We start from the raw sequence: 9,817 nt of genomic DNA on the forward strand, positions 1-9,817 counted from the left end.
ATCTTGGGGTCAATGCCAGGATGCCCAAGGGCCTTGCGCTTCTCAGCCTCATTGTAGGCTTGCACACACTTGTCAGCCAGGCTCTTCATGCGCTCACGAGAGCCTTGAGCTTCTTCACACTTCTTGAGAAAGGCTTCTTTAAGCTCGTGAAGCATGAGCTTAAAGTTCTTGACCTCTTGTACACTGAGATTGGCCATATGCTTCTTAAACTCTGCCTTTTCATAGTCAATCTTTTGCTTCAGTTCGACAATGCGCTGAGCGAGAGCTAGCTCTGAAGCAATGGCGCCATGGAAGGCGACACTGAGACCAATGGGAAGTTGCAGGTCTTCGAAGCTGAGGTTGGGCATTTCAAACCACTCATCAACAAAGTCGTGGATGATTGCCACGTCAAAGAGAGGCAAATTGTTGAAGATTTCTGCTTCTTCTTTGCTCTTGATCAGCTGCTCAAGAGCGTCATCTGCAAGATCTTCATCACTGGATAGATCAATGGCATCATTGCGCAGAATAGCAGCAGCTGTCAGTTCTTGACCGGTGTGTGGCAGAGGCATCTTGACCTTCTGGGGCTTGGAGATGCGTGACAAATCTTCAAACTACACACTGTCTTCAGGAGGTGCAGTGGCCAATGGCTTCGCCCGTGATATTTTTGGTGCAGAGACATGCTTGGAAGCTTTTGGCTGCTTCGGTTTCTTTGGCTTCGGCGCTGCAGGCGCTTCATCTGAGTCAGCGTCATCTGCAGGCTCATTCACGGCAGTCCCTTGAACCACGATATGGGTGATGAGACCTTCAAGGTTGTAGAAGGGCCCAAGAAGATTGGGTTCAGCTTCGCGAGTTCCATCGGCACGGGGAGCAGAGGGACCAAGGTTGAAGTCTAAACCCAAAGACTTCTTGTTCTGCTTCGCTGAGTTCTTGGCAAACTGGAAGTTGCGCTTGAACAGATTGTCTTCACGGCACCATAGTAGTGACGATGGGTGTGCATCTGCAGGCTGTGGCCCACGGACCACGCAGGGATAGAAGCCTTGTTCAATGGCTTCTTCTCTGGACCTGGGTTGAAGATTCTTGTATAGGATGTCTCCCCACGGTCACTTGATGGCATTTTTCTCAGCATATTCTTGGGTCACAAACCGGTATTTGAACCATTGTTCTGCCCAATATCTTCGAATCCACTGGATTCGGGTCTTGCACTGATTATAATCCTCTTCAGGATCTGTCTTGTAAAGTTCTGAGAGGTCATCAGGCAGGTCTCTTGATGTTCCGCCACGACGCTGTCTGCCTCCCTTCCTTGCAGATTTCTCTGAAGCCATGAATTTTAAACTGAAAGGCTTCAATACGTTCAAAGGTTTCAAAGGTTTTCGCTTGCTGGACAAACAGGAACTGGCTTCGGGAGAATTTATATGATGTTGTAAGTATTCTGCAAATGAATGCAGACTATGAGAACCAAGGGATTCTCCCACGGACATGTACCTGTGACAGCATTAAGGTGCGAGGGAAGGGGAAGAGGTCATATGCATTCTCAGAAGATTTTGAAGATAAATCAGTTTAGAAGACATTGACCTCATCGTGCGAAGACATTCACTCATAGATAAGGAGTTGGTTCCAGATTTGTACGAATCCAGAGATCAGTACAAGTGAGGAATCTAACTACTTTGTGAAGCATAAGTGAATATACTAGGCATGTTATGAGATGCAGTATGAAAGAGATCCAACTTGTGTGAATAGAAACTTCTTGTGGTAGAAAGTGACAAAGCTATAGGATCAAAGGGGCCGTAAAAAGGAAGTTTTATTTACCACACGAAGAACTGCTAGACGGAGTGGAAGAGGAGGCCGAGCAGTTCGATCTTCCGTGCCCTAACTTGGCGACGGAGGACACCTACGGCGACGGCGGAGAAGATGATGTCCACGGTCGGCGTGAAGACGGCGTCGGAGAGGTTGCGGCAGCGAAGCGCTTCGTCGCCGGCGTCGTCAAGGGCTAGCGGTGGCGCTAGGGTTCGTGCGAGAGTGGAAGAAGAGATAATGACTGCGGTGAGGCGCGTATTTATAGGTACAGGGGCGGCTCAGTGTTATTACACAGGTGCCCCTGGCGATTCACATCTGAGGAACACGTGGCCATCATGCAGCATGTCGGAGGTTGTTCCACGTCCCACGCACGCCTGGATTGTCGGGTGGTCATTCCCACTTCTCCGGGTTTCAGGTGAAGGAATGAGCATTGAAAACAGACTTAATGTTTGTCTCTGTATCTTCTGCTAACAAGGACGCAGAGAAGACATTCGACAGTTTCAATAGAATGCATATGACTTGGAGAGATAGAGTTTGAGATAGAAAGCATATAGAGGTTAGGGTCCGATCACATTCACTTAGTTCAAAAGACTCAACACGAAGACATAGCTATAAGTGAATGCTGTAGAGGACAGAACACTAGTATATATATATATTCAATATAGTGAAGATAATCATGAAGACATGTTGAAATTGAAGCCAAACCAAATGTGAGGACATAGCAAATGTAACGCCATGAGTGAAACACTTCAAACAGAACCTTTGGTGGTGGCATTACCCACCGTATAGGAAGTATTAGACCCAGACACGGCGCACAATTATCGTGGCGCTCCGAAGTCAAATTCCATATTGATATATTCACACTTAGAATGTATGTCTTCATTGATTGAGGATATACTTTACTTTGTTTGTTGCACATCTAAGTCATCAATATGCATAAGTGTTAGGATGTGTGCCTGATCACAGGACATTTGAGGATTCCAAGATATTTAGCTCACACCGTAACTTGAAAAACCTCTTCTCATCCAAGGGCTTGGTGAAGATATCTGCCAATTATTCTTCAGTCTTGACGTGTATGATATCAATGTCTTCCTTCACAACATGATCTCTGAGAAAGTTATGACGAATTTCAATGTGCTTTGTCTTCGAGTGCTGAACTGGGTTGTTGGCAATCTTGATGGCGCTTTCATTGTCGCAGTAGAGTGGCACTTGCTTCAGATGAATGCCATAGTCCTTGAGTGTTTGCTTCATCCACAGAAGCTGAGCGCAGCAAGATCCAGCAGCAATGTATTTAGATTCAGCAGTGGAGAGAGATACACAGTTCTGCTTCTTTGAAGACCAACATACTAGTGATCGTCCCAGAAAATGACATGTGCTTGATGTAGACTTGCGATCCACCTTGTCACCAGCATAATCAGCATCCGAGAATCCAACCAGATCAAACTCTGAGCCCTTTGGATACCATAATCCTAGAGTTGGGGTGTGAGCCAAATATCGAAGAATTCGCTTCACAGCTAAGTGATGCGACTCCTTTGGTGCCGCTTGGAGTCGAGCACACATGCAAAGACTAAGCATAATATCTGGCCTAGATGCACATAGATAAAGTAAAGAACCAATCATGGAGTGGTATACCTTTTGATCGAACTCTTTACCATTGTCGTCGGGACCCAGATGATGTTTGGCTGGCATTGGCGTCGTGAAGCCTTTGCAGTCTCGCATACCGAACTTCTCCAGGCAATCTTTGAGATACTTCTCTTGAGATATGAAGATGTCGTTGCGTTGTTGTCGTATTTGAAGACCGAGGAAGAACTTCAGCTCTCCCATCATGGACATCTGATATTGCTCTTGCATCATATATCCAAACTCTTCACTATACTTCTGATTGGTGCAGCCGAAGATGATGTCATCCACATATATTTGGCACACAAATAGTTCACCATCATATGTCTTCGTGAAGAGAGTGGGGTCGAGGGAACCAGGTATGAAGCCTTTGCTCTTCAGGAAGTATTTGAGTGTGTCATACCAAGCCCGAGGGGCTTGTTTGAGGCCATACAGTGCCTTGTTGAGCTTGTATACCATGTCAGGATATTTTGGATCTTCAAAGCCAGGCGGTTGTGCAACATACACTTCTTCTTCAATCTTGCCATTGAGAAAAGCGCTCTTCACATCCATTTGATATAGAAGTATGTTATGATGATTTGCATAGGCCAGCAGTATGCGTATGGCTTCAAGTCGAGTCACAGGAGCAAATGTTTCATCGAAGTCAATGCCTTCCACTTGAGTATATCCTTGAGCAACGAGACGAGCTTTGTTTCTGACAACTTGACCATGCTCATCTTGCTTGTTGCGGTATATCCATTTGGTGCCTATTATATTGTGCTTCCGAGGATCACGACGCTTAACCAGTTCCCATACATTATTCACCTCAAACCGTTGAAGCTCTTCTTGCATAGCTTGAATCCATTCAGGTTCCATGAAGGCTTATTCAACTTTCTTGGGTTCTGTTATTGAGACGAATGTGAAGTGCCCACAAAAATTTGCTAGCTGAGTTGCCCTTGAACGAGTGAGCGGACCAGGTGCATTGATGCTATCAATTATTCTCTCAATCTGCACTTCATTGGCAACACGAGGATGTACAGGGCGAGGATTTTGCTCTTGCTGATCATTGTCGTTGTTAGAGGGATTGTCTTCAGGCTGAGCATTGTCTTCAGGTTGATCAGGTGTGGAGATGATAAGTTCCTATTCAGGTTGAGCTTCAGAGGGTATGATTTCTCTAGTTCCCATTAGTTTGATTGATTCACTGGATGGAACTTCATCTAGCGCATTTGGTAGGTGCTCTCTCTATGCACCGTTAGTCTCATCAAACTGCACATCCACTGTTTCAACCACTTTATAATGAAATAGATTGAAAACTCTGTAGGAGTGCGAATCCTTTCCATATCCAAGCATAAAACTCTCATGTGCTTTTGGTGCAAATTTTGAAGTGTGATGTGGATCCTTGATCCAGCACCTGGCGCCAAATACTCTGAAGTAGCTGACATTTGGCTTCTTGCCAGTAAGGAGCTCATAAGATGTCTTGTTCAGAAGCTTGTGAAGATAAACACGATTGATTGTATGGCATGCAGTATCAATGGCTTCAGGCCAGAATTTTCTTGGAGTCTTGTATTCATCTAGCATCGTTCGGGCCATCTCAATGAGTGTTCTGTTCTTGCGTTCAACGATGCCATTCTGCTGTGGCGTGTACGGAGCTGAGAATTCATGTGTGATGCCCAAAGTATCAAGATATGTATCAAGGCCAGTGTTCTTGAATTCAGTGCCATTGTCACTTCTGATGTGCTTTATCTTGGCGCCATAGTTGTTAATTGCTCGATTTGCGAAGCGTCTGAAGACATCCTGCACTTTAGTCTTGTAGAGGATTATGTGCACCCAAGTATATCTAGAATAATCATCAACAATGACAAAGCCATAGAGACAAGCAGTAGTAGTAAGAGTTGAGTAATGAGTGGGACCGAAAAGATCCATGTGGAGCAGTTCGAAGGGTCGAGTGGTTGTCATGATTGTCTTCGAGGGATGTTTGGCCCTCGTCATCTTTCCTGCTTCACAGGCACCGCATAAGTGATCTTTCTTGAACTTGACACCCTCGATGCCTATGACATGCTTCTTCTTTGCAAGGGTGTGGAGGTTCCTCATGCCAGCATGCCCTAGCCTCCGATGCCAGAGCCAGCATTCTGAAGCTTTTGCTAGAAGACATACGGCAAGCTGTGGTCCTGCTGAGAAATCTACCACGTACAAATCATCTTTGCGATACCCTTCAAACACTAGAGACTTGTCAGATTCCATTAGAACAAGGCAGCGATATTTTCCAAACATTACGATCATGTTTAAATCGCAAAGCATTGAGACAGACATTAAGTTGAAGCCAAGGGATTCAACAAGCATGACTTTATCCATGTGTTGATCCTTTGAGATTGCAACTCTACCTAGGCCCAATACCTTACTTTTACCAGTGTCAGCAAATGTGACGTGACTCTTGTCGGATGGACGTAAGGTTGAGTCCATAAGAAGGCTTCTTTTGCCAGTCATGTGATTGGTACACCCACTATCAATAATCCATTCTAAAGACGCTGGTGTCGTACCCTATAGTGCAGTTAGGGGGATAGGCTTCACGAAGAGAATTGTGAAGCAAAAACATTTGACGAACCAGTGGGTTATGAAAGCTTAGATCCAGATTAGGACTAATAGGGAGAGTAGCAAGTGATTCAGGAACGAAGTACATAGTAAGACCATTCGGGCATTTGATCTCGCGCCCTACAAGATGTTTAAGGTCCCCAGCAATAGCGTCAGACGATTTTGGTTTTCTGCTGGAGACCTTTTCCTACAGAAGAGAGTTAAGCTTTCTTAGCCACCCACATCTTCAAGGGTGGCTTAGAAGCAATAAGTCTAAGTGCAGCGTCTGAGAACTTTGCCTTTGGAGCCCTAGCAAAAAGTCTTGCAGGCGGACAATAGTACTCATAAGAATAAGCAGAATAGTTCTTGGTCTTATGAACATGGCGGTTCGATGAACCGCGCTCATATTCATAGGCCTGAGTATGGTTTCCCTGCAACACATTTGCGTTAGCGCGACTCAGGTGAGTCCTCTGTCTGTATGAAGCCTTTGGGCCGTATGAAGCCTGTGGTCTGGGGTTTGTCTTCTTCACCTGTGGTGTCATGACAACATTCACAGGAAGATTTTCCAAACACCTTTTCGGCACCCAGATCTTCTTCATAGGCGGTCCATTCCTGCAGTTAGTACCAATATACCTGGCAAACACTTCACCATTCTGCTTCTCAAACAGTTTATAGTTTGCATCAAAGGATTCATCAATGACAATGGGATTAGCACAAGTGAAGCCAGATAGATTGGATGGATCTGCTAAAGGTTCCTTTGCAGCAACCCATGTGGTTTTGGGGTACTGCTCAGGTTTCCAGTAAGAGCCATCAGCATTCATTTTCCTTACGAACCCAACATCCTCTTTCCTCGGGTTTCGGTTCAGGATCTGCCTTTTGAGGACATCACATAGTGTCTGATGCCCTTTAAGACTTTTGTACATCCCTGTTTCAAGCAATGTCTTCAACCTAGCATTCTCATCAGCAATAGCAGTGGTATCCTCAGCAGAGGGGTTAGTTCCCACATCAACAGTTGAAGATATTGCAACAGTAGCAGCAGTAGAACATTCAGCAACAGAAGTAGCATTATCACACTCAATGCATTTAAGACATGGTGGTTCAAATCCTTCCTGAGCGGAACTGATCTTTTCGGCGCGAAGTGACTCGTTTTCCTTTTGAAGATCTTCATGAGCCGCTCTCAATTTCTCAAGATCTTGCTTCCTTTGAAGATAATCATAGGAAAGCTTTTCATGAGAAGTTGAGAGCGTTTCATGACGACTTTCAAGTTCCTCATACTTAACGTGAAGATTTTTTATGTCTTCAATTAAGGACTCAGATCGAGTCATTTTAGCGCCTAACAGATCATCGCTTTTGTCTAACAGTTTTTGAATATGTTCCATAGCTTTCTGTTGTTCAGTTGCAATTTTAGCAAGTGTTTTGTAGCTGGGTTTTGAACCACAATCAGAGTCATCTTCACTAGATGTTTGATATTGAGTAGCGCGTGTGTTTACCTTGGCACCGCGTGCCATGAAGCAGTAGGTAGGAGCGAAGTAGTCCTTGTCATTTGCATCGGTGTCAGTGATGAAGTCATTGTCTTCAGTGTTGAAGATGGACTTGGCAACGTATGTTGTAGCCAGACTAGCAACGCCAGAATCGGACTCCTCCTCAGACTCCACCTCCGCCTCCTTAGAAGCGGACTCCTCCTCTGAATCCATTTCCTTGCCAACAAACGCATGTGCCTTGCCAGATGAGCTCTTCTTGTGTGATAAAGACTTTGAGGAAGACTTGGAAGAAGACTTTGAGTATTTCTTCTTCTTCTTGTCGTCAGAGTCATATTCCTTGCTCTTCTTCTTCTTTTTGTTCTCATTGTCCCACTGCGGACACTCAGAGATGAAGTGGCCAGGTTTCTTGCACTTGTGACATGTTTTCTTCTTGTAGTCATGAGCAGAAACTTCATCATTCCTTGAGCTTGATCGTGAAGACTTTCTGAAACCTTTCTTCTTGGTGAATTTTTGGAACTTCTTCACAAGCATAGCAAGTTCCCTTCCAATGTCTTCAGGATCATCAGAACTGCTGTCAAATTCTTCTTCAGATGAGGAGACAGCTTTTGCCTTCAAGGCACGAGTTCGCCCATAGTTTGGACCGTAGATATCTCTTTTCTCAGAAAGCTGAAACTCATGTGTGTTGAGCCTCTCAAGTATGTCAGACGGATCGAGTGTCTTGAAATCAGGACGTTCTTGAATCATCAAGGCTAGGGTGTCAAACAAACTGTCAAGTGATCTCAGTAGTGTCTTGACGACTTCATGCTTGGTGATCTCAATAGCGCCGAGGGCTTGAAGCTCATTTGTGATGTCAGTGAGTCGATCAAACGTGAGCTGGACATTCTCATTGTCATTTCGCTTGAAGCGGTTGAAGAGGTTGCGAAGGACACTGATTCTCTGATCTCTCTGAGTTGAGACGCCTTCGTTGACCTTGGAGAGCCAGTCCCAGACTAGCTTAGATGTTTCCAAAGCACTCACGCGGCCATACTGTCCTTTGGTCAGATGACCACAGATGATATTCTTGGCAGTAGAGTCCAGTTGAATGAACTTCTTGACGTCAGCAGCAGTAACACCTTCTCCAGCCTTGGGAACGCCGTTCTTGACGACATACCATAGGTCGACGTTAATGGCTTCAAGATGCATGCACATCTTATTCTTCCAGTAGGGATATTCAGTTCCGTCGAAGACGGGGCACGCAGCGGAGACTTTAATTATCCCTGCAGTCGACATAGCTAAAACTCCAGGTGGTTAAACCGAATCACACAGAACAAGGGAGTACCTTGCTCTGATACCAATTGAAAGTGCGTTATATCGACTAGAGGGGGGTGAATAGGCGATTTTTATGAAAGTCTTCAAAACGTGAAAGTTTCGAAGACAAATGATAGAAATAAACCTATTACCATGCAGCGGAAGGTAGACTACACTAGGCAAACCATAGTCAAGTATTCAATGAAGTGAAAGCACAATGACTAATAGCAGCAATGTAGTGAGGATCAGGTAGGAAGATATCATGAAGCCAAACAGAACACGCAGTCACTCAGTGAAGACAAAAGATAGTGCAATCATACAATGACTTCACAAGGACCAACAGTAAGTAAAGGGAAGGGAAGGATGAAACCAGTGACTCGTTGAAGACAATGATTTGTTGGACCAGTTCCAGTTGCTGTGACAACTGTACGTCTGGTTAGGGCGGCTAGGTATTTAAACCTTAGGACACACAGTCCCGGACACCCAGTCCCGAACACGCAGCTCAGGACACCCAGTCCTCACCGTATTCCCCTTGAGCTAAGGTCACACAGACCTCGCCCAATCACTCTGGTAAGTTTTCAAGGTAGACTCCCAAACCTTCACAGACTTCGTTCACCGGCGATCCACAATGTCTCTTGGATGCTCAGAACGCGACGCCTAACCGGCTGGAGGATTCACAGTCCTCAAGTGTAATAAGTCTTCAGATCACACAGACAAGAAGACTTAAGTGATGCCTGACACTCTTAGGCTCTGGGTGGTTAGGGCTTTATCCTCGCAAGGAATTCTCTCTCAAAGGCTTCGAGGTGGGTTGCTCTCAAACGACAAAAGTCGTACTCTAACTCTGAGCAGCCAACCGTTTATGGTTGTAGGGGGTGGGCTATTTATAGCCACTAGGCAACCCGACCTAATTTGTCCGAAATGACCCTGGGTCACTAAGGAACTGACACGTGTTCCAACGGTCAGATTTCAAACTCACGCGGCAGCTTTACTTGGGCTACAAGCAAAGCTGACTTGTCCGACTCTGGACAAGTTTCGCTCTCATAGTCTTCACTCGAACACATAGGTTTTGGTTAAGCATCACTTCAGTCATTCTGACTGGTTCACTTGGA

Source organism: Triticum urartu, chromosome 7A (genome assembly GCF_056163025.1).
Source record: "Triticum urartu cultivar PI428250 chromosome 7A, HENAU_Tu73, whole genome shotgun sequence".
NCBI lineage: Eukaryota > Viridiplantae > Streptophyta > Magnoliopsida > Poales > Poaceae > Triticum > Triticum urartu.